Here is a 27,190-nt window from a genome sequence, read left to right on the forward strand (position 1 = left end):
CCTCTGCAGGTTAAAGTTAAGGTAAAGTCCAGAGAAGCCATTGAATATTGTGAAATTAGCATAGAAGCCTATGGAAAGTGGAATTAGTGGTTTTTAGCCTTAAGCTGAAGCCATGGCAAAATGAAAAGTTTCTTGAAATAGCTTTAAACTACTTGAAGATCTTGTTAACTTTGCCATGAGAGGAATACACTACAAAAATCCTTCAAAATATGCATTTTTTTAAGTTATAGGTCCAAATTATGGAAAATTGGTCTTTTTGGCTGATTTGTATGTCCTATCTTGTAAAAAGTGTAGAAAATTTAGTAAAAATATCAAATATTAAACTTTGAGGGCTATATTTACCTAAATATGGTGGTAATAAGCACTTGAAATCAAGTTTTGTGTAGATTTGAGCAAAAATTAGGTTAGAAATGAGGAAAAACTCACTTTCATTACTGCGGTTAAGGCCATATCAGCATTCCCCTATGGCAACATGGAAAATCCATTATTGAGTACTTTTTTTGCTTTAGGTGCCCTTTACTGGTCATGTTTTAATGTGAAAACACTGTATTTACAAATTTAAAGCCAAATATATCACCTTTTGTGAAAATTTAAAGATTTAGGATTTTTGACATGTGATCAAGAAAAAGGGGGAGGCATGTCAGAAATAAATTTTTAAAAATAGACCAATTTCTCAGAAAATGATTACTTTTAAAACTATTTCTTCATTAATATTGTTAAAAAACAAGTTGTGATTGATATTTTTTATTTGAAAAGTCAGAAAAAGTTCTTTGCAAATATTTAATGCATTTAAGTATGGTAGAATATTGTCACTTTTTTGCTCGCACAACTTGGTTACCCTATATTTAAAAATCAAATATTTAAAAAAGTGCTTGTCACATTTCACTGAAACTTTGCAAATGCATTCAGTATGTGTGTAGGAAGATACCTGTATAGTTATATATTTTTTCTAAGACAAAAAGTGACTCTTTAGGTTACAGACCACCAATTCAACCAATGAGCATTCGGAACGTACGCAAAAATAGTCCTACGCAAAAATTACCCCTGTTCCTCATAGTGCTGTGAAAAAAGTTCTCATCTTATTTAAAAAATTTAAACAGTTTCTGAAAGGAAAAACATTTCTGTACATTTTATAGGTGCATTTTGCTTCTTGTGATGTGAAGCCTAATCTCCATAATGATTTTTAAATATACCCCTATCTTGTGAAAACACTGGGATTTCCCATGCTATTTATAGACCCTTCACTTCCGGTGACCAGTACTGCACTGCAAGTCTGCTAACCCCACATGCCATTCTGAGGATTGTGAGCTGACATATGTAGAATCATGCTGATATATAGTCCTCTGCAGGTTAAAGTTAAGGTAAAGTCCAGAGAAGCCATTGAATATTGTGAAATTAGCATAGAAGCCTATGGAAAGTGGAATTAGTGGTTTTTAGCCTTAAGCTGAAGCCATGGCAAAATGAAAAGTTTCTTGAAATAGCTTTAAACTACTTGAAGATCTTGTTAACTTTGCCATGAGAGGAATACACTACAAAAATCCTTCAAAATATGCATTTTTTTAAGTTATAGGTCCAAATTATGGAAAATTGGTCTTTTTGGCTGATTTGTATGTCCTATCTTGTAAAAAGTGTAGAAAATTTAGTAAAAATATCAAATATTAAACTTTGAGGGCTATATTTACCTAAATATGGTGGTAATAAGCACTTGAAATCAAGTTTTGTGTAGATTTGAGCAAAAATTAGGTTAGAAATGAGGAAAAACTCACTTTCATTACTGCGGTTAAGGCCATATCAGCATTCCCCTATGGCAACATGGAAAATCCATTATTGAGTACTTTTTTTGCTTTAGGTGCCCTTTACTGGTCATGTTTTAATGTGAAAACACTGTATTTACAAATTTAAAGCCAAATATATCACCTTTTGTGAAAATTTAAAGATTTAGGATTTTTGACATGTGATCAAGAAAAAGGGGGAGGCATGTCAGAAATAAATTTTTAAAAATAGACCAATTTCTCAGAAAATGATTACTTTTAAAACTATTTCTTCATTAATATTGTTAAAAAACAAGTTGTGATTGATATTTTTTATTTGAAAAGTCAGAAAAAGTTCTTTGCAAATATTTAATGCATTTAAGTATGGTAGAATATTGTCACTTTTTTGCTCGCACAACTTGGTTACCCTATATTTAAAAATCAAATATTTAAAAAAGTGCTTGTCACATTTCACTGAAACTTTGCAAATGCATTCAGTATGTGTGTAGGAAGATACCTGTATAGTTATATATTTTTTCTAAGACAAAAAGTGACTCTTTAGGTTACAGACCACCAATTCAACCAATGAGCATTCGGAACGTACGCAAAAATAGTCCTACGCAAAAATTACCCCTGTTCCTCATAGTGCTGTGAAAAAAGTTCTCATCTTATTTAAAAAATTTAAACAGTTTCTGAAAGGAAAAACATTTCTGTACATTTTATAGGTGCATTTTGCTTCTTGTGATGTGAAGCCTAATCTCCATAATGATTTTTAAATATACCCCTATCTTGTGAAAACACTGGGATTTCCCATGCTATTTATAGACCCTTCACTTCCGGTGACCAGTACTGCACTGCAAGTCTGCTAACCCCACATGCCATTCTGAGGATTGTGAGCTGACATATGTAGAATCATGCTGATATATAGTCCTCTGCAGGTTAAAGTTAAGGTAAAGTCCAGAGAAGCCATTGAATATTGTGAAATTAGCATAGAAGCCTATGGAAAGTGGAATTAGTGGTTTTTAGCCTTAAGCTGAAGCCATGGCAAAATGAAAAGTTTCTTGAAATAGCTTTAAACTACTTGAAGATCTTGTTAACTTTGCCATGAGAGGAATACACTACAAAAATCCTTCAAAATATGCATTTTTTTAAGTTATAGGTCCAAATTATGGAAAATTAGTCTTTTTGGCTGATTTGTATGTCCTATCTTGTAAAAAGTGTAGAAAATTTAGTAAAAATATCAAATATTAAACTTTGAGGGCTATATTTACCTAAATATGGTGGTAATAAGCACTTGAAATCAAGTTTTGTGTAGATTTGAGCAAAAATTAGGTTAGAAATGAGGAAAAACTCACTTTCATTACTGCGGTTAAGGCCATATCAGCATTCCCCTATGGCAACATGGAAAATCCATTATTGAGTACTTTTTTTGCTTTAGGTGCCCTTTACTGGTCATGTTTTAATGTGAAAACACTGTATTTACAAATTTAAAGCCAAATATATCACCTTTTGTGAAAATTTAAAGATTTAGGATTTTTGACATGTGATCAAGAAAAAGGGGGAGGCATGTCAGAAATAAATTTTTAAAAATAGACCAATTTCTCAGAAAATGATTACTTTTAAAACTATTTCTTCATTAATATTGTTAAAAAACAAGTTGTGATTGATATTTTTTATTTGAAAAGTCAGAAAAAGTTCTTTGCAAATATTTAATGCATTTAAGTATGGTAGAATATTGTCACTTTTTTGCTCGCACAACTTGGTTACCCTATATTTAAAAATCAAATATTTAAAAAAGTGCTTGTCACATTTCACTGAAACTTTGCAAATGCATTCAGTATGTGTGTAGGAAGATACCTGTATAGTTATATATTTTTTCTAAGACAAAAAGTGACTCTTTAGGTTACAGACCACCAATTCAACCAATGAGCATTCGGAACGTACGCAAAAATAGTCCTACGCAAAAATTACCCCTGTTCCTCATAGTGCTGTGAAAAAAGTTCTCATCTTATTTAAAAAATTTAAACAGTTTCTGAAAGGAAAAACATTTCTGTACATTTTATAGGTGCATTTTGCTTCTTGTGATGTGAAGCCTAATCTCCATAATGATTTTTAAATATACCCCTGTCTTGTGAAAACACTGGGATTTCCCATGCTATTTATAGACCCTTCACTTCCGGTGACCAGTACTGCACTGCAAGTCTGCTAACCCCACATGCCATTCTGAGGATTGTGAGCTGACATATGTAGAATCATGCTGATATATAGTCCTCTGCAGGTTAAAGTTAAGGTAAAGTCCAGAGAAGCCATTGAATATTGTGAAATTAGCATAGAAGCCTATGGAAAGTGGAATTAGTGGTTTTTAGCCTTAAGCTGAAGCCATGGCAAAATGAAAAGTTTCTTGAAATAGCTTTAAACTACTTGAAGATCTTGTTAACTTTGCCATGAGAGGAATACACTACAAAAATCCTTCAAAATATGCATTTTTTTAAGTTATAGGTCCAAATTATGGAAAATTAGTCTTTTTGGCTGATTTGTATGTCCTATCTTGTAAAAAGTGTAGAAAATTTAGTAAAAATATCAAATATTAAACTTTGAGGGCTATATTTACCTAAATATGGTGGTAATAAGCACTTGAAATCAAGTTTTGTGTAGATTTGAGCAAAAATTAGGTTAGAAATGAGGAAAAACTCACTTTCATTACTGCGGTTAAGGCCATATCAGCATTCCCCTATGGCAACATGGAAAATCCATTATTGAGTACTTTTTTTGCTTTAGGTGCCCTTTACTGGTCATGTTTTAATGTGAAAACACTGTATTTACAAATTTAAAGCCAAATATATCACCTTTTGTGAAAATTTAAAGATTTAGGATTTTTGACATGTGATCAAGAAAAAGGGGGAGGCATGTCAGAAATAAATTTTTAAAAATAGACCAATTTCTCAGAAAATGATTACTTTTAAAACTATTTCTTCATTAATATTGTTAAAAAACAAGTTGTGATTGATATTTTTTATTTGAAAAGTCAGAAAAAGTTCTTTGCAAATATTTAATGCATTTAAGTATGGTAGAATATTGTCACTTTTTTGCTCGCACAACTTGGTTACCCTATATTTAAAAATCAAATATTTAAAAAAGTGCTTGTCACATTTCACTGAAACTTTGCAAATGCATTCAGTATGTGTGTAGGAAGATACCTGTATAGTTATATATTTTTTCTAAGACAAAAAGTGACTCTTTAGGTTACAGACCACCAATTCAACCAATGAGCATTCGGAACGTACGCAAAAATAGTCCTACGCAAAAATTACCCCTGTTCCTCATAGTGCTGTGAAAAAAGTTCTCATCTTATTTAAAAAATTTAAACAGTTTCTGAAAGGAAAAACATTTCTGTACATTTTATAGGTGCATTTTGCTTCTTGTGATGTGAAGCCTAATCTCCATAATGATTTTTAAATATACCCCTGTCTTGTGAAAACACTGGGATTTCCCATGCTATTTATAGACCCTTCACTTCCGGTGACCAGTACTGCACTGCAAGTCTGCTAACCCCACATGCCATTCTGAGGATTGTGAGCTGACATATGTAGAATCATGCTGATATATAGTCCTCTGCAGGTTAAAGTTAAGGTAAAGTCCAGAGAAGCCATTGAATATTGTGAAATTAGCATAGAAGCCTATGGAAAGTGGAATTAGTGGTTTTTAGCCTTAAGCTGAAGCCATGGCAAAATGAAAAGTTTCTTGAAATAGCTTTAAACTACTTGAAGATCTTGTTAACTTTGCCATGAGAGGAATACACTACAAAAATCCTTCAAAATATGCATTTTTTTAAGTTATAGGTCCAAATTATGGAAAATTAGTCTTTTTGGCTGATTTGTATGTCCTATCTTGTAAAAAGTGTAGAAAATTTAGTAAAAATATCAAATATTAAACTTTGAGGGCTATATTTACCTAAATATGGTGGTAATAAGCACTTGAAATCAAGTTTTGTGTAGATTTGAGCAAAAATTAGGTTAGAAATGAGGAAAAACTCACTTTCATTACTGCGGTTAAGGCCATATCAGCATTCCCCTATGGCAACATGGAAAATCCATTATTGAGTACTTTTTTTGCTTTAGGTGCCCTTTACTGGTCATGTTTTAATGTGAAAACACTGTATTTACAAATTTAAAGCCAAATATATCACCTTTTGTGAAAATTTAAAGATTTAGGATTTTTGACATGTGATCAAGAAAAAGGGGGAGGCATGTCAGAAATAAATTTTTAAAAATAGACCAATTTCTCAGAAAATGATTACTTTTAAAACTATTTCTTCATTAATATTGTTAAAAAACAAGTTGTGATTGATATTTTTTATTTGAAAAGTCAGAAAAAGTTCTTTGCAAATATTTAATGCATTTAAGTATGGTAGAATATTGTCACTTTTTTGCTCGCACAACTTGGTTACCCTATATTTAAAAATCAAATATTTAAAAAAGTGCTTGTCACATTTCACTGAAACTTTGCAAATGCATTCAGTATGTGTGTAGGAAGATACCTGTATAGTTATATATTTTTTCTAAGACAAAAAGTGACTCTTTAGGTTACAGACCACCAATTCAACCAATGAGCATTCGGAACGTACGCAAAAATAGTCCTACGCAAAAATTACCCCTGTTCCTCATAGTGCTGTGAAAAAAGTTCTCATCTTATTTAAAAAATTTAAACAGTTTCTGAAAGGAAAAACATTTCTGTACATTTTATAGGTGCATTTTGCTTCTTGTGATGTGAAGCCTAATCTCCATAATGATTTTTAAATATACCCCTATCTTGTGAAAACACTGGGATTTCCCATGCTATTTATAGACCCTTCACTTCCGGTGACCAGTACTGCACTGCAAGTCTGCTAACCCCACATGCCATTCTGAGGATTGTGAGCTGACATATGTAGAATCATGCTGATATATAGTCCTCTGCAGGTTAAAGTTAAGGTAAAGTCCAGAGAAGCCATTGAATATTGTGAAATTAGCATAGAAGCCTATGGAAAGTGGAATTAGTGGTTTTTAGCCTTAAGCTGAAGCCATGGCAAAATGAAAAGTTTCTTGAAATAGCTTTAAACTACTTGAAGATCTTGTTAACTTTGCCATGAGAGGAATACACTACAAAAATCCTTCAAAATATGCATTTTTTTAAGTTATAGGTCCAAATTATGGAAAATTGGTCTTTTTGGCTGATTTGTATGTCCTATCTTGTAAAAAGTGTAGAAAATTTAGTAAAAATATCAAATATTAAACTTTGAGGGCTATATTTACCTAAATATGGTGGTAATAAGCACTTGAAATCAAGTTTTGTGTAGATTTGAGCAAAAATTAGGTTAGAAATGAGGAAAAACTCACTTTCATTACTGCGGTTAAGGCCATATCAGCATTCCCCTATGGCAACATGGAAAATCCATTATTGAGTACTTTTTTTGCTTTAGGTGCCCTTTACTGGTCATGTTTTAATGTGAAAACACTGTATTTACAAATTTAAAGCCAAATATATCACCTTTTGTGAAAATTTAAAGATTTAGGATTTTTGACATGTGATCAAGAAAAAGGGGGAGGCATGTCAGAAATAAATTTTTAAAAATAGACCAATTTCTCAGAAAATGATTACTTTTAAAACTATTTCTTCATTAATATTGTTAAAAAACAAGTTGTGATTGATATTTTTTATTTGAAAAGTCAGAAAAAGTTCTTTGCAAATATTTAATGCATTTAAGTATGGTAGAATATTGTCACTTTTTTGCTCGCTCAACTTGGTTACCCTATATTTAAAAATCAAATATTTAAAAAAGTGCTTGTCACATTTCACTGAAACTTTGCAAATGCATTCAGTATGTGTGTAGGAAGATACCTGTATAGTTATATATTTTTTCTAAGACAAAAAGTGACTCTTTAGGTTACAGACCACCAATTCAACCAATGAGCATTCGGAACGTACGCAAAAATAGTCCTACGCAAAAATTACCCCTGTTCCTCATAGTGCTGTGAAAAAAGTTCTCATCTTATTTAAAAAATTTAAACAGTTTCTGAAAGGAAAAACATTTCTGTACATTTTATAGGTGCATTTTGCTTCTTGTGATGTGAAGCCTAATCTCCATAATGATTTTTAAATATACCCCTATCTTGTGAAAACACTGGGATTTCCCATGCTATTTATAGACCCTTCACTTCCGGTGACCAGTACTGCACTGCAAGTCTGCTAACCCCACATGCCATTCTGAGGATTGTGAGCTGACATATGTAGAATCATGCTGATATATAGTCCTCTGCAGGTTAAAGTTAAGGTAAAGTCCAGAGAAGCCATTGAATATTGTGAAATTAGCATAGAAGCCTATGGAAAGTGGAATTAGTGGTTTTTAGCCTTAAGCTGAAGCCATGGCAAAATGAAAAGTTTCTTGAAATAGCTTTAAACTACTTGAAGATCTTGTTAACTTTGCCATGAGAGGAATACACTACAAAAATCCTTCAAAATATGCATTTTTTTAAGTTATAGGTCCAAATTATGGAAAATTGGTCTTTTTGGCTGATTTGTATGTCCTATCTTGTAAAAAGTGTAGAAAATTTAGTAAAAATATCAAATATTAAACTTTGAGGGCTATATTTACCTAAATATGGTGGTAATAAGCACTTGAAATCAAGTTTTGTGTAGATTTGAGCAAAAATTAGGTTAGAAATGAGGAAAAACTCACTTTCATTACTGCGGTTAAGGCCATATCAGCATTCCCCTATGGCAACATGGAAAATCCATTATTGAGTACTTTTTTTGCTTTAGGTGCCCTTTACTGGTCATGTTTTAATGTGAAAACACTGTATTTACAAATTTAAAGCCAAATATATCACCTTTTGTGAAAATTTAAAGATTTAGGATTTTTGACATGTGATCAAGAAAAAGGGGGAGGCATGTCAGAAATAAATTTTTAAAAATAGACCAATTTCTCAGAAAATGATTACTTTTAAAACTATTTCTTCATTAATATTGTTAAAAAACAAGTTGTGATTGATATTTTTTATTTGAAAAGTCAGAAAAAGTTCTTTGCAAATATTTAATGCATTTAAGTATGGTAGAATATTGTCACTTTTTTGCTCGCACAACTTGGTTACCCTATATTTAAAAATCAAATATTTAAAAAAGTGCTTGTCACATTTCACTGAAACTTTGCAAATGCATTCAGTATGTGTGTAGGAAGATACCTGTATAGTTATATATTTTTTCTAAGACAAAAAGTGACTCTTAAGCTGAAGCCATGGCAAAATGAAAAGTTTCTTGAAATAGCTTTAAACTACTTGAAGATCTTGTTAACTTTGCCATGAGAGGAATACACTACAAAAATCCTTCAAAATATGCATTTTTTTAAGTTATAGGTCCAAATTATGGAAAATTGGTCTTTTTGGCTGATTTGTATGTCCTATCTTGTAAAAAGTGTAGAAAATTTAGTAAAAATATCAAATATTAAACTTTGAGGGCTATATTTACCTAAATATGGTGGTAATAAGCACTTGAAATCAAGTTTTGTGTAGATTTGAGCAAAAATTAGGTTAGAAATGAGGAAAAACTCACTTTCATTACTGCGGTTAAGGCCATATCAGCATTCCCCTATGGCAACATGGAAAATCCATTATTGAGTACTTTTTTTGCTTTAGGTGCCCTTTACTGGTCATGTTTTAATGTGAAAACACTGTATTTACAAATTTAAAGCCAAATATATCACCTTTTGTGAAAATTTAAAGATTTAGGATTTTTGACATGTGATCAAGAAAAAGGGGGAGGCATGTCAGAAATAAATTTTTAAAAATAGACCAATTTCTCAGAAAATGATTACTTTTAAAACTATTTCTTCATTAATATTGTTAAAAAACAAGTTGTGATTGATATTTTTTATTTGAAAAGTCAGAAAAAGTTCTTTGCAAATATTTAATGCATTTAAGTATGGTAGAATATTGTCACTTTTTTGCTCGCACAACTTGGTTACCCTATATTTAAAAATCAAATATTTAAAAAAGTGCTTGTCACATTTCACTGAAACTTTGCAAATGCATTCAGTATGTGTGTAGGAAGATACCTGTATAGTTATATATTTTTTCTAAGACAAAAAGTGACTCTTTAGGTTACAGACCACCAATTCAACCAATGAGCATTCGGAACGTACGCAAAAATAGTCCTACGCAAAAATTACCCCTGTTCCTCATAGTGCTGTGAAAAAAGTTCTCATCTTATTTAAAAAATTTAAACAGTTTCTGAAAGGAAAAACATTTCTGTACATTTTATAGGTGCATTTTGCTTCTTGTGATGTGAAGCCTAATCTCCATAATGATTTTTAAATATACCCCTATCTTGTGAAAACACTGGGATTTCCCATGCTATTTATAGACCCTTCACTTCCGGTGACCAGTACTGCACTGCAAGTCTGCTAACCCCACATGCCATTCTGAGGATTGTGAGCTGACATATGTAGAATCATGCTGATATATAGTCCTCTGCAGGTTAAAGTTAAGGTAAAGTCCAGAGAAGCCATTGAATATTGTGAAATTAGCATAGAAGCCTATGGAAAGTGGAATTAGTGGTTTTTAGCCTTAAGCTGAAGCCATGGCAAAATGAAAAGTTTCTTGAAATAGCTTTAAACTACTTGAAGATCTTGTTAACTTTGCCATGAGAGGAATACACTACAAAAATCCTTCAAAATATGCATTTTTTTAAGTTATAGGTCCAAATTATGGAAAATTGGTCTTTTTGGCTGATTTGTATGTCCTATCTTGTAAAAAGTGTAGAAAATTTAGTAAAAATATCAAATATTAAACTTTGAGGGCTATATTTACCTAAATATGGTGGTAATAAGCACTTGAAATCAAGTTTTGTGTAGATTTGAGCAAAAATTAGGTTAGAAATGAGGAAAAACTCACTTTCATTACTGCGGTTAAGGCCATATCAGCATTCCCCTATGGCAACATGGAAAATCCATTATTGAGTACTTTTTTTGCTTTAGGTGCCCTTTACTGGTCATGTTTTAATGTGAAAACACTGTATTTACAAATTTAAAGCCAAATATATCACCTTTTGTGAAAATTTAAAGATTTAGGATTTTTGACATGTGATCAAGAAAAAGGGGGAGGCATGTCAGAAATAAATTTTTAAAAATAGACCAATTTCTCAGAAAATGATTACTTTTAAAACTATTTCTTCATTAATATTGTTAAAAAACAAGTTGTGATTGATATTTTTTATTTGAAAAGTCAGAAAAAGTTCTTTGCAAATATTTAATGCATTTAAGTATGGTAGAATATTGTCACTTTTTTGCTCGCTCAACTTGGTTACCCTATATTTAAAAATCAAATATTTAAAAAAGTGCTTGTCACATTTCACTGAAACTTTGCAAATGCATTCAGTATGTGTGTAGGAAGATACCTGTATAGTTATATATTTTTTCTAAGACAAAAAGTGACTCTTTAGGTTACAGACCACCAATTCAACCAATGAGCATTCGGAACGTACGCAAAAATAGTCCTACGCAAAAATTACCCCTGTTCCTCATAGTGCTGTGAAAAAAGTTCTCATCTTATTTAAAAAATTTAAACAGTTTCTGAAAGGAAAAACATTTCTGTACATTTTATAGGTGCATTTTGCTTCTTGTGATGTGAAGCCTAATCTCCATAATGATTTTTAAATATACCCCTGTCTTGTGAAAACACTGGGATTTCCCATGCTATTTATAGACCCTTCACTTCCGGTGACCAGTACTGCACTGCAAGTCTGCTAACCCCACATGCCATTCTGAGGATTGTGAGCTGACATATGTAGAATCATGCTGATATATAGTCCTCTGCAGGTTAAAGTTAAGGTAAAGTCCAGAGAAGCCATTGAATATTGTGAAATTAGCATAGAAGCCTATGGAAAGTGGAATTAGTGGTTTTTAGCCTTAAGCTGAAGCCATGGCAAAATGAAAAGTTTCTTGAAATAGCTTTAAACTACTTGAAGATCTTGTTAACTTTGCCATGAGAGGAATACACTACAAAAATCCTTCAAAATATGCATTTTTTTAAGTTATAGGTCCAAATTATGGAAAATTAGTCTTTTTGGCTGATTTGTATGTCCTATCTTGTAAAAAGTGTAGAAAATTTAGTAAAAATATCAAATATTAAACTTTGAGGGCTATATTTACCTAAATATGGTGGTAATAAGCACTTGAAATCAAGTTTTGTGTAGATTTGAGCAAAAATTAGGTTAGAAATGAGGAAAAACTCACTTTCATTACTGCGGTTAAGGCCATATCAGCATTCCCCTATGGCAACATGGAAAATCCATTATTGAGTACTTTTTTTGCTTTAGGTGCCCTTTACTGGTCATGTTTTAATGTGAAAACACTGTATTTACAAATTTAAAGCCAAATATATCACCTTTTGTGAAAATTTAAAGATTTAGGATTTTTGACATGTGATCAAGAAAAAGGGGGAGGCATGTCAGAAATAAATTTTTAAAAATAGACCAATTTCTCAGAAAATGATTACTTTTAAAACTATTTCTTCATTAATATTGTTAAAAAACAAGTTGTGATTGATATTTTTTATTTGAAAAGTCAGAAAAAGTTCTTTGCAAATATTTAATGCATTTAAGTATGGTAGAATATTGTCACTTTTTTGCTCGCACAACTTGGTTACCCTATATTTAAAAATCAAATATTTAAAAAAGTGCTTGTCACATTTCACTGAAACTTTGCAAATGCATTCAGTATGTGTGTAGGAAGATACCTGTATAGTTATATATTTTTTCTAAGACAAAAAGTGACTCTTAAGCTGAAGCCATGGCAAAATGAAAAGTTTCTTGAAATAGCTTTAAACTACTTGAAGATCTTGTTAACTTTGCCATGAGAGGAATACACTACAAAAATCCTTCAAAATATGCATTTTTTTAAGTTATAGGTCCAAATTATGGAAAATTGGTCTTTTTGGCTGATTTGTATGTCCTATCTTGTAAAAAGTGTAGAAAATTTAGTAAAAATATCAAATATTAAACTTTGAGGGCTATATTTACCTAAATATGGTGGTAATAAGCACTTGAAATCAAGTTTTGTGTAGATTTGAGCAAAAATTAGGTTAGAAATGAGGAAAAACTCACTTTCATTACTGCGGTTAAGGCCATATCAGCATTTCCCTATGGCAACATGGAAAATCCATTATTGAGTACTTTTTTTGCTTTAGGTGCCCTTTACTGGTCATGTTTTAATGTGAAAACACTGTATTTACAAATTTAAAGCCAAATATATCACCTTTTGTGAAAATTTAAAGATTTAGGATTTTTGACATGTGATCAAGAAAAAGGGGGAGGCATGTCAGAAATAAATTTTTAAAAATAGACCAATTTCTCAGAAAATGATTACTTTTAAAACTATTTCTTCATTAATATTGTTAAAAAACAAGTTGTGATTGATATTTTTTATTTGAAAAGTCAGAAAAAGTTCTTTGCAAATATTTAATGCATTTAAGTATGGTAGAATATTGTCACTTTTTTGCTCGCACAACTTGGTTACCCTATATTTAAAAATCAAATATTTAAAAAAGTGCTTGTCACATTTCACTGAAACTTTGCAAATGCATTCAGTATGTGTGTAGGAAGATACCTGTATAGTTATATATTTTTTCTAAGACAAAAAGTGACTCTTAAGCTGAAGCCATGGCAAAATGAAAAGTTTCTTGAAATAGCTTTAAACTACTTGAAGATCTTGTTAACTTTGCCATGAGAGGAATACACTACAAAAATCCTTCAAAATATGCATTTTTTTAAGTTATAGGTCCAAATTATGGAAAATTGGTCTTTTTGGCTGATTTGTATGTCCTATCTTGTAAAAAGTGTAGAAAATTTAGTAAAAATATCAAATATTAAACTTTGAGGGCTATATTTACCTAAATATGGTGGTAATAAGCACTTGAAATCAAGTTTTGTGTAGATTTGAGCAAAAATTAGGTTAGAAATGAGGAAAAACTCACTTTCATTACTGCGGTTAAGGCCATATCAGCATTCCCCTATGGCAACATGGAAAATCCATTATTGAGTACTTTTTTTGCTTTAGGTGCCCTTTACTGGTCATGTTTTAATGTGAAAACACTGTATTTACAAATTTAAAGCCAAATATATCACCTTTTGTGAAAATTTAAAGATTTAGGATTTTTGACATGTGATCAAGAAAAAGGGGGAGGCATGTCAGAAATAAATTTTTAAAAATAGACCAATTTCTCAGAAAATGATTACTTTTAAAACTATTTCTTCATTAATATTGTTAAAAAACAAGTTGTGATTGATATTTTTTATTTGAAAAGTCAGAAAAAGTTCTTTGCAAATATTTAATGCATTTAAGTATGGTAGAATATTGTCACTTTTTTGCTCGCACAACTTGGTTACCCTATATTTAAAAATCAAATATTTAAAAAAGTGCTTGTCACATTTCACTGAAACTTTGCAAATGCATTCAGTATGTGTGTAGGAAGATACCTGTATAGTTATATATTTTTTCTAAGACAAAAAGTGACTCTTTAGGTTACAGACCACCAATTCAACCAATGAGCATTCGGAACGTACGCAAAAATAGTCCTACGCAAAAATTACCCCTGTTCCTCATAGTGCTGTGAAAAAAGTTCTCATCTTATTTAAAAAATTTAAACAGTTTCTGAAAGGAAAAACATTTCTGTACATTTTATAGGTGCATTTTGCTTCTTGTGATGTGAAGCCTAATCTCCATAATGATTTTTAAATATACCCCTATCTTGTGAAAACACTGGGATTTCCCATGCTATTTATAGACCCTTCACTTCCGGTGACCAGTACTGCACTGCAAGTCTGCTAACCCCACATGCCATTCTGAGGATTGTGAGCTGACATATGTAGAATCATGCTGATATATAGTCCTCTGCAGGTTAAAGTTAAGGTAAAGTCCAGAGAAGCCATTGAATATTGTGAAATTAGCATAGAAGCCTATGGAAAGTGGAATTAGTGGTTTTTAGCCTTAAGCTGAAGCCATGGCAAAATGAAAAGTTTCTTGAAATAGCTTTAAACTACTTGAAGATCTTGTTAACTTTGCCATGAGAGGAATACACTACAAAAATCCTTCAAAATATGCATTTTTTTAAGTTATAGGTCCAAATTATGGAAAATTGGTCTTTTTGGCTGATTTGTATGTCCTATCTTGTAAAAAGTGTAGAAAATTTAGTAAAAATATCAAATATTAAACTTTGAGGGCTATATTTACCTAAATATGGTGGTAATAAGCACTTGAAATCAAGTTTTGTGTAGATTTGAGCAAAAATTAGGTTAGAAATGAGGAAAAACTCACTTTCATTACTGCGGTTAAGGCCATATCAGCATTCCCCTATGGCAACATGGAAAATCCATTATTGAGTACTTTTTTTGCTTTAGGTGCCCTTTACTGGTCATGTTTTAATGTGAAAACACTGTATTTACAAATTTAAAGCCAAATATATCACCTTTTGTGAAAATTTAAAGATTTAGGATTTTTGACATGTGATCAAGAAAAAGGGGGAGGCATGTCAGAAATAAATTTTTAAAAATAGACCAATTTCTCAGAAAATGATTACTTTTAAAACTATTTCTTCATTAATATTGTTAAAAAACAAGTTGTGATTGATATTTTTTATTTGAAAAGTCAGAAAAAGTTCTTTGCAAATATTTAATGCATTTAAGTATGGTAGAATATTGTCACTTTTTTGCTCGCACAACTTGGTTACCCTATATTTAAAAATCAAATATTTAAAAAAGTGCTTGTCACATTTCACTGAAACTTTGCAAATGCATTCAGTATGTGTGTAGGAAGATACCTGTATAGTTATATATTTTTTCTAAGACAAAAAGTGACTCTTTAGGTTACAGACCACCAATTCAACCAATGAGCATTCGGAACGTACGCAAAAATAGTCCTACGCAAAAATTACCCCTGTTCCTCATAGTGCTGTGAAAAAAGTTCTCATCTTATTTAAAAAATCTAAACAGTTTCTGAAAGGAAAAACATTTCTGTACATTTTATAGGTGCATTTTGCTTCTTGTGATGTGAAGCCTAATCTCCATAATGATTTTTAAATATACCCCTATCTTGTGAAAACACTGGGATTTCCCATGCTATTTATAGACCCTTCACTTCCGGTGACCAGTACTGCACTGCAAGTCTGCTAACCCCACATGCCATTCTGAGGATTGTGAGCTGACATATGTAGAATCATGCTGATATATAGTCCTCTGCAGGTTAAAGTTAAGGTAAAGTCCAGAGAAGCCATTGAATATTGTGAAATTAGCATAGAAGCCTATGGAAAGTGGAATTAGTGGTTTTTAGCTTCAAGGCTACCTCAAGTTTAACTAAGTTTGTTGTCTTGACTTTTCATCCATACATTTCCATCTTGTTCAAAACACACTTTTCTGACAAGGTTACCAAGTACCTTAAAATATTAATTAGTCGATCATCATAACAAATGGTCCGTATTCAACAATTTTTCAACGAATAAAATTTCCTTAGCCGTATATTGCATACCTTATATCACACCCTAGACCTATATTGCATACTGTATAGCACACCCATGGACCTATATCACATTCTCTAAATCATACCCATAGAACTACATGCCATGATGGCATATCCCATATCACACCCCTAGACATATATTGCATACCATATATCACACCTTACACAGAACACAATTGAAGTACAATTTGTATTGATAAAATACAAGAAAGAATGAACATGACATGAAAAAATCTGTTTTATATATGCAGTATCAACCCTCGACCTATATCCTCCCATGGGTCAGTGGCCCTTGAATTGATATAGGAGTGTCCTGTTGATACTGCATGTGATACAGATTTAGGCATGTACTATTCAGTATGGAATTTAAAAAAATAGTAATACCATGTACATGTGTATTATATCCATGTAAGTCATAACTGATTATCAATACGGTTCTTTTTTAGTATATTGTCAAGATATACCAGGAACATTTATTTAGAATGCAGATAATAAAGTAAGAAACAGGATTTTCATGACACAAGAAAGATACAGTCAATTATGTTAGATATTCTATGTCCATGAAAGTGCATTGAAAACTTGTTGGATATCAAGCTACCAAAAGTAGACCTTTTCTAAGAGGTGATTTTCATGGACATTCTTACATGTGCAATGTACTAGGTAAGTGTTAAAGGTACACATTATTTATTCATATACTTTGTATGTACACAGTTATTTAAAATTTTCAAAACTGGTGATAGGTATACTGTTTTTATTGCTAGTGTAGAACAGTGTAGTCATATTTCTTAGCAAAATTTGCAGTTTACATTTGTATGTTTGTGAACAAGAAAGTTACACTGAAAAATACATGTGTATGTACTTTATGGTTACCGGCATATGCAGTACAATATCAATCAAGATTTCATACATGAAATTATGATATTTGTAATATAGTAATACATGTATCTAATTTGTTTTCTACTTTACAATGTGACACAGAGATTTTGAAATGGGGGTCCAAACTTCATTATAAATCAGCAGGTAGCTAAAATCATATATGGGAGAAGCCCTAAAGCAATATCCTAACAAGCTTTCCATTTTCTGTATTTAGAAGGTTTTTGTCTGGTAAATGAAATGACTTTAATTTTTTGTTCTAGTTCTAAACTCATCACTTCAAAACACTTTTTATGATCTATCTGGTTAGGAGGGGATGTTGTTTTAACAAAGACATGTGAAAAGTAGCCTGTTCTACTCTTACTTATGTTCCCTGTTATTAATAGTTATTGAAACACAGATATGCTCATGAGATACGCTGAACATTTTTATAAAGTCAGATTAATTTGAATTATTATAGAGAAAGAAATATTTATTTTTTCTTAATTAATACAGCTGATAGAGATACTTTAAGAATACAACCTAAGAACACTGAAATATAGTAGATATATACTATATTAACATTTTTAATGTAGGACAAAACTATGAATAATGACAGAAATATTGTTTTCAAAATTTCAATCCACCAGTATTGATCACCGTAGGAATATTGACCAGGTGGTTTAAAAACCAGTTAAAACCTGAGAAAATTATAAGCACCCAACCTTTATTTTTGCCCGATTTGCACAAAATTATATGTACATGTAACAGTATTTCCAAACAAGAGGAGGTTTCTCCATATCATATGGTTAAAATACATATATATTTTAATGAATTTACATTGTAACATTTTGCACATATCAGACACTTATGATTTTTTCCTTTGATTTCTTTTCAGTGGTTATCACTTGGAAGTTTCACTAGATGAAGTGAGAAGAAAGCAAAAGTAAAACAGATCATTTCTGTGCTGGGACACTATTTAGGCATGAAACAAAGTCATGATTCTCAAGTGCTGGTACATGAATGTGTAGCATGAAGCAGCTGTAAATGTATATGTCAACGTCTCTTAATAAAAAACTATAAAAACATTAAGCCTGATTTCTTAGCACTTATATATTTGTATAACATAAGAGTTACTTGTATTGTAATCTCATACATATTTGCGAAACAATCATGTAGAAAAAAAAATCTACTTCAAAGTGAGCACAACCAAGGGAAAGCTTTTTGCTCATTAATCCCTTGAGATTAGGCCTATGTTCAACTTCCTGCAGTCTGTGGGATTAATTTCTACTTCATGCATCTCCAAACTGAAATTTCAAGGTGTGGATCCATTCTTTCTTTGAAAATTCATTGAATATTGATAGTCAGTGTCTCTCAGGGGTATTCATATGATGTAAGAAATGCTAATTAAGTGTTAGAAAATATGAGGACATCAACGTACTGTACAGCCAGGAATACCACAAGCAATAATACAAAAGAAGGTCAAAATATATGTTGATAAATGGACTGTATAAATATACACTGCGTTTAAACAAATGGTTATTCTTTAAAAGGACTAAGTTTTGATCGGGTTATTTAGCTTACGATTTGGTTACATGAATATGTTTGATTACTTTGAGGTCTTCCTTGACTCAGTGCCTCAGCGCCTTGATTTCCCATATTGTTCATACGAAATTTGTAACCAGAAAAATTTATATCAAAATTGTTAGTTTTCAATTCAACAAAACAAAGTATTACATAATTCTGTTCAATTTGTATTAACTCTCGATATTGTAGCATTGTTTTGATACCACAGCAATTCAAACACACAATACTATATACGAAGTGCATTTTTTGGAATTAAAATCACAAATCATATAGAGTGTACCCTCACAACCATATTTTCATATTTTCGGGTGAAAAGAAGGAAATAATATACATTTTTGTATTGACATGTACATGTATGCATTGTATACAAGCGTTTCAGAAGGTGTCCGTTCATTTATATTAATTAAAATAATGGAAATAATGGCGTGTAGTAAGTGCGTCCTAGATCTTGACTAGGGCAGCATATTCAATCACGCTATAAGTATGAAAAGACAAGGTCATTTGTAAAACTATTTGTAAAAACTTACCGATGAAGGTGAATGTATCCCCATGGAAGCCACGAAAGTAAATACAAAAATTCACCATTTGAAATCCCTATTGTCATTAAAACGGACAAAATTAAAGGTCCAAGTTCAATGATGCGTAACTTACAATAACAAGGAGTAATTATTCTATAGTTACAATTAATTCTATAAATACATAAAATGTACTAATATTGTGATCAGGATTGTAACAATACGTATTTAGCGTTAATTCCACTCCAAAGTATTAGTTTGTTTAACGTATTTGCGTTCACAAGAATGAATATGATTCTTTAAACTTCCAATTAATTCAACACAGTGACAAACGATAATAAATTAATTGGTCCTTGAAGATTTGGAGGATAATTATATGTTATGAAGCTCATTTCGTCATACAAGACACCAAAGGTCTTTCCCTCAATCGTTGCCTTGTATCTTGTCATCTTTCTATTAAACGGTTTGTCTTGAAATTTGGACATGAACTTGTTAACCAGGAGAGGACAAAATTTGTCGGCGAGAATTACATGTACTCTTTGACCAGTATATTTATATATTAAATGATTGGCATTTTGGCATTCGTTCCAAAGTATTATTAATATGCATAAGGCTTTAAAGTAATTTAAGGATCTGAAAAAATAGTTTTAATTATGGGAAAAGTTCCATTTAAGGGGGCAATTCGAGAGTGTTTTGACTCTCCTACATGACTAATTTCCTATAGTTAAGTTTCAAGATAATTCCGGATGTTTTTAAAGTCCTGGATATCGACACAGGAATAACAACAAAGAATCATGTCAAGTATTGTCAGCCCATGGAAAGAGGAGTTCGGGATTCTCGGACTTTTACATGACTTTACATGAACTAAAGTCAGACTTCCGGACGGTATTTTGTGAAAAAAAAAACATGCCGTCAGATTGGGGGGGGGGGGGGCGTCTGAATTTGAGTTTTGTGTACTCTCATATGGATATTTATTCAAACAAAAAGTAAGTACCACATAATGTTTTATTTGAGTATATTCTTTTCATTTTGAACATGACAGTTTGTTTTTATTTCAATTGTTTGCTATATTTTTTTGTTTTTATATTTTTATATGTCAAAAAATTGATAAGCAAAACGAACGAACATTAATGATATGCATTCATTATTGTTTACAGTGCCGTCATGATGAAAATACAAATACAAATATGTTATTTAGCTCGAACACAGTTACAATAATGAAGAATTATGATAAATATCTTAAGTGTTAATCATATATCATGTATTTGTTAATTATAATTTGTCTAAATCAATTGCTGTAGTCTAAGTAAATGAGTGCAGTTCAAATTACAGGAGATATGGTACACACAAAACTTTCTTAAGCCTTATACATGTACTGTATACATAGTCATACAAACATTTTTATAAAGACATGAAGAGTTTTCATTGAGTCAATGACTGTTGATTTTCATTTAAATGAAACAGTCTATGATACAAACTTGTTGAACATGATGAGTTGTACAGTTACTTGATTATAGGGTAACACAAAAAACCTTACAAGCATCTGTAATTTGTATATACAGTACCCCATATTTCATTTTTGAGAACAAATATAAATTCATGTACAAGGTCAAGGAAACTCCAATGAAACAATTAAGTATTGCTGAATAGTTGACCAAGAGCGATCAAACACAATATTTAATATGTTCCATGGTATTGTACATGTAAAGGTCATATGAGAACATTTCATACATAACTTGAGGTAAATTACATGAATTATATGATTAGGAAATTAATCTAAACATTAACATATACATTTGTATGACCTTATATAATACACAATCTTCAATTTTTTAAGAAGTTTATCGTGCTATATTTTTTTACATTGTTAATAGATCCATAAATACAAGCTGTTGACTTACATTGTATATCTGTAACTAAGGATAAGGAACTAGTTTTGTCAGTCATCAGATTTCTTTTGCACAGTATGTTGTCATGAACATGTACAATTATACCATAGTCATGACAGTATGGTAAAAGTCTATCCATGTTGATTTTCAGTATCTCTTTCCATATCAAAAGGATATATGTTTTGATATTTTCCAGAAAATTTTGGTTGCAGCCATCATGTTCACCTACCAATGATACAAGTTACTAGACAAGTCATACACAACAGGAAGCTCGGTTCAAATGAAGTATGATGATATATTGTGTAGGTATTTGAGGTTCTGTATACAATATTTTTGGAAAAATAAAATTAATATTGATTTGGGGTGTTCCAAAGGTAGGAACCACCTCTTTTGTTGGGAAATGTTGGAAATAATTTGGAAAGTTTTTGCAAAAATGAGGAAATTAATAGCTTGGACCCCCTTTCAAAGTCTTTTGATTGTTCACTATAACCCTCATTAGACAGTTTATTTTAGAAATGTATTTGTATTATTTCTACATGTGTAATGTAGATAGATCCCATGTGTGTTTATCGCTTAAAATGAAGCACTACAGTTCCCATGACACTTAATTGAAGGTTGTAACATAGTCTATGTCATAGACGTAATATTTTAACATAATGGGATGTTTTGTTTGAAGAACAAAAAACAAATGAGCCATATAATGTAGGGTTTACTTAATTAGAGGTCTACTTCATTACAAGAATCATGAATCACAATAACTTTGAATATGAGTATTATGTATATTTATTACTGATTTTTATACTTCCAGGTCATCCATGGCATGTATATGACTGAAAGAATTCATACATGTAGAATTAAGATGATCTTCAATGCTGTTCAAATCTCTGCTTGCACTGTAATGAAAGCTGATATGAAGCTGAATTTTGAAAATAAATATTTTCAAAATATATTTCTTATTCAAATGTACAAGGTTTAAATGTGTTATGCTTCAAAAGTAAAAGTCACTTTCATACATGTATACAATAACAGTCATGTATACTTCTTGACAGTACCATCCAGGAATACAACCTAGAATCCCTTGCACTGCAAGCTGTCACTCTATCAACTGAGCTAAAAAATACTTCATTGTTTTCTGTAGATAAGGTTGATTATGGTCTTTTGTGAATAGTTTTAATTTATTTGTTTTTGGGCCCTTTTATAGATTGCTTAATGGTATGTGGTTTGCCCATTATTGATAACCATGTGGTGATTTCACCTGTAGAAGCTTAATCGTTACTTGCTTGGTTTTGTTAAATGACTATCTCATTGGCAAGCATAAATGGTACATGTATTTAAGTTTTCTACTTATGACTAGTGAGTGCTAAAACTTTCACTGCTTCTCAAACAAGTAATTGTGTGTAACAACTATTTAGCTAATTCATTATAATGTGTTTTTAGGGGTATGACATGCCAACAAGCAACTGTTGATTCTGTGAGGTAGCACTATGAAACCGCCTCAAAACGTCATGATAGTAGAGTAGTATAAAGCAGGATCTTTTCATACAGTAAAACATTCTTGTCCTGAAATGCAAGAAATAATTGCAATAGTGAATAGGCATTGAAACCACGACCAATCAATCAAAAAAATCAAGTTCCACCGGTAAATAGAATAAAATATAAACATTCACAGACATTAAAAATTTTGAAAAAAGAAGGATTTATTGTTGAATTTTGAGCTAATCATAATCATGCCATGTACTTGTACCTATAATTTACATTGAATCGATCTGAATTCATGGTTTCCTTGTATAAACCCTACAGACTGATAAATTGTGATATTTTTTGTTCACAAGTTAAAGAGATGTTGAGGTGAGGATGATCATACCATGAGCTCATGATGCACCTGTTTAACAGGACATCTTATCAAATGATACTTATTAGTCAACTGTGCTGATAATACCTGTTCATTGATCAGAGGAGGTTGGCACCCCTCCTTTTTATCAGAAAATTAGTCATTTTCATGTGTAAAATTGACAAAACATGGTAAATAATGTCTTAGCATCATTATCACACTGGCTTGCACCCCTCCTTTTCAAAGTGTCTGGAGCCGTCCCTGTTCACTAACCTGTAAATAGCTTTCCTCATATTTTGCTTTAACCGTTTTGCCTGTTTTGAAACTATTGTAATATTCTCCATAAAAGCAATAAAGAAACATAAAAAAAGCAATACAATGCTTAGGTAGCAAACCATGTTGTACTCCAGCAATGCTAGAGGTTCTCTGGCAAGCTATTTTCTGACTTGGTGCCATCCTGGGGTATAGAGGAACGGAATTCCAACCTCTTACGTTGCAGGAGTAACAGGGACGGATCCAGGATTTTCAATAGGGGGCGCATAGTAAAAATTTTGCCGAGCGGAGCGAGGTGACAAAACTTTTTAGGTTAAATTTTTTAAATATTCTAGAGTGGGTGCAATGTAGATATCTTTTGTGGTAAAATTAGCGAGAAATTTGAAGTTTCAACTTAAAACCGCCTAAATCTACCTCTGACAACCCATGCTTTGCAAATTTTAGGGGGGGCGCACGCCCACCACGCCCCCACCTGAATAGCCATCAGAGTAACCATATTGATTTTTATGAGTGGGGGTCGCGGATAGGATCACATTTGAAATAGAAAGGCAGGACAATGATATATGATTTTATATAAATACAGAGATGCAATAGGGGAAAAAAATAGATTCTGGTTTGAATATTACATAAAAAGATCCAGGACACAAAATTTGACTCTATAGCCCCCCTTTTCCCTTATACGATTCAAATGGATATAGAAATTTATCATTATTTACCTGGGGGGGGTGGGGGGGAACTGGTCATTTTGAAATCAAATAAAATTTTCCTGACCCCCCATGACATTTTCTTATGCCCCCCTTAAAAACTTTTTTTTAAATGTGATACCCCCTCTATTAAACATGCGTATGGAGTTTTCATATAACAACTCATACGTTATGCCAGAGCTTGCCGAAAGTACGCAGACTTTTTATATCGCGCTAGAATTCTAACAAATAAACATCTGGAACAGGGTTATGTTGCTACAAGATTGAAGTCATCACTACAGAAGTTTTATGTTATGGTCGTCATCATGAAATCGTGGATCGCTACGGTGAATCCATCTGCGCCATGAAAACTGATTTGTTCAACGTGTCATAGTTTTCCTTTCCTCTTTCGTCTACTCCGGGCTTGACTTTTATGAGCAACTCGGCGGGTGTTTCTAGAAAAGCAGAGGACGCTTACCCTAAAGGCGCATCTGGCCATGCTCCAAGTTTTTAGTGGAGTCATAGTTGCTAATTTGCTTTTGTTACTTTGTATGTTTGATTTTAGTTACTTCATGTTCTTTGTATGTCTGTTTTCCATGTCTGGTCTTTGTCCCTGGATAACATTCTTTTTATTATCGTTATAACCTTGGTTCCCTTGATTACTCTTTGAAGCAGAAGCAGTTGAGATATTAAAGAATTCTTACAATAAAACATTCAAGTCTTCAATTCCAAAACTTAATACTTTGGAAAAGTCAGATCAAACAAGCAGAATCAGACACAGCTCTTGAGATTCAAGATATTGGTAAGGAAATTGAATCGTCAGCAGATAAGTCAGACCAATTTGATTTAATAACTGTAAATGTTTTAGGTCCTGATGGTTATGTTGATGTGTGAACTTGATTTGACCAGAGATCATGCATGTGATAATGAAATAAAATGTTTAATGGTGGTAAAATATGTTTTAATATAATAATTTGACTGGTGTAATGCTCTGCTTAATTAAAATTTTGGATCTCCCTTGAAATCCATGTGCAAAAAATGACCCCCTCTTTGAAGTTATAAAAAAAAAACTGAACCCCCCCTTTTCCACTTATAGAAAAAAAACTTGACTCCCTGCATATGTACTTGCTTTGTTGAAATTTTCAAATAAATGTCTACGGTTTGAATATTATTGGTAAATTATTATATAAAGCATGCCGAATCTAGAGGTTTAACCTAAAAAAACACGCACAGCTGTTATGCACGTGGCTAATTACAATATTCGTTATGTTTCGGCTAAGTTTACAGCCAATGAAATGAACACCTCGTTAGCGAGAACACATCGTTACTTTTTATATTTATCGGGCATTTTTCAAGAAACTAAAGCTTTTCCGAGAGGAAATAATCGCCATTTTCTTGCGGCATATTACTCTGTTTCTTTCCCCTTTCCTTATGATATCCCCTGGTGTTGTCATGTCAATGGCTAGTCCGAATTTCATCTGACCCTGCAAACCTCCTCTTTTTTATTTGGATATTGATCAATATCCAAATAAAAAAGAGGAGGGTTGCAGGGTCAGAGGAAATTCGGACTAGTCAATGGCGAGGAATACATAAATATATGTATGCGCATACATTATTATTTCTGCATATATATATATATATATATATATATATATATGGCCGAGTAGTCTAGGGCGCTGGATTTAGTGCAGGCGGTGTTGCCATAGATGTCACAGCAGTACGAGTTCGAGTCCCGCGGAGGGAACGACCAAAAATTTGCATCGCAAAATTGACAGTTCTAAACAATCGTTAGGAATTTTTCAGACCCTTAAGTTTACGTTATCTTCCCTGTATCAATTTGATCCGATGGAGCAGTGTAGCGAATAGAGTCGTCACATTTTGAGACGTAATATATATATATGCTTAATTCTATTTATGCAATCGCGTAATTAATTTTGCAAAAGCGTAATTCTATTTATGCAATCGCATGCAGAATTATCCTATTGCATAAAAATAATTACGCATATGCATAATTAATTACACAATTGCATATATCAAATAGAATTATGCATATGCATTATTAAATACGCGATTGCATAAATAGAATTATGCATATGAAGAAATAATAATGTATTCGCGCATATATATTTATGTAATAGAATTAATATTGAATTATGACACACATTCCGCTCCATACATGTCAATGTTTATTATAGAATTAGAACAAAAATACTCGGTCTTAATTAGAGGAGAAATATTAATTGCAACTTCACTTACTGTTTACTTAGATTCATGGCTTAGCCTTTTATTACTTTGTTTTATAGTTCTAGTATTTAACTTTTATTTATTTCATACAATTGGCGGCATACTCTAAAACATTACCTGGCCTGGCCAGAACAAATGATCGGCCTAATTTGGAAAATTTAGCCTAACTTGGTCTGAGCATTTTTTTGCTCCATATGAAAGGTCATTTTTGGAGTAATACATTTTTGCTCCAATTTTTACGTGATATTCATTTGCTTATATTCTATATTAATCAAAGTATTCATATACTGAATCAATTTATATTAATTGGTTGAATATTTACGTCTAAAACAATCGTCAAATTGCAAATAAAAGGATAAACGCCGAAGTCTTAGAATATGATTTCAAAAAAGATGAAGGAAACACTGGCCATGCACTTCTAAGTTCCTTGAATCGCTTACAGCTCTGTTATCACATATTATCCTAAATACATCTAGGTTTGAAATAACATAAATTTTATTATAACATGGCCAAATAGAATGATAATAACATAGGACAATTTGAGATCTCAACGGTAAAATATTCACGCGTAGATTACTGCTTTTTTTGAAAATGTCACTTTTTCTATAGGCAATACTGGTAAAGTGTTCAATACTTGAAAGTACTATTTTTTCACAACAACTTGATGTATATTATTTATTGTTTATGAATACTTTATCATGATATATTATAACCCAGTAAAATACTGCAGGGTTGAACCTTGAAAAAGTAGGAGCAAGTATGGATACACTTTTCAAGTTTATACTGCTTTGGACTTTGATTGCTTTGACACGGGATGAGAATTTCCGCAGAATCAAAGTGGCCTTTTTCCACATTATTTGGTTCAAATCATTCTGAACTTTCCTTCGGAGAAAAAGAATTTCACCAGTGTTAATGTGGCGCTTTTTGGCTCTCAGTTGGTTAAACTCAGTCTGAACTTTCCTTAGAAGAAAAGGCACATTGTGGTACAATTTCAAAGAAATCAGTTTTGTTTACTCAAGTTATTAT

At 31.8% G+C, this 27,190-nt stretch overlaps 1 protein-coding gene and 1 long non-coding RNA gene across 5 annotated transcripts in view; one reads left to right on the forward strand and one right to left on the reverse strand.

The window, feature by feature from the left end:
- Positions 1-19,788, reverse strand: part of LOC148615369 (uncharacterized) — a 55,140-nt gene extending 35,352 nt beyond the window's left edge. For 3 of the 4 annotated variants that reach the window (XM_088590283.1, XM_088590282.1, XM_088590280.1), the window contains exon 1: positions 19,257-19,788. The gene's annotated coding sequence lies outside the window, so the exon portion shown is untranslated. Of the gene's footprint in view, positions 1-16,116; positions 16,134-19,256 lie in introns of those variants that run through there. The other variant, XM_088590281.1, reaches the window with a different exon arrangement.
- A 362-nt stretch (positions 19,789-20,150) lies between these two features.
- LOC148615370 (uncharacterized) lies at positions 20,151-22,075 on the forward strand. The gene is made up of 3 exons (XR_015923873.1): positions 20,151-20,230; positions 21,330-21,435; positions 21,942-22,075. It is a non-coding gene; the product is annotated as an uncharacterized LOC148615370 (long non-coding RNA).
- Positions 22,076-27,190: the final 5,115 nt, after the last annotated feature.

This window comes from Perna viridis, chromosome 6 (genome assembly GCF_037379345.1).
Source record: "Perna viridis isolate PV_CMFRI_1.1 ecotype Kerala chromosome 6, ASM3737934v1, whole genome shotgun sequence".
Lineage (NCBI taxonomy): Eukaryota > Metazoa > Mollusca > Bivalvia > Mytilida > Mytilidae > Perna > Perna viridis.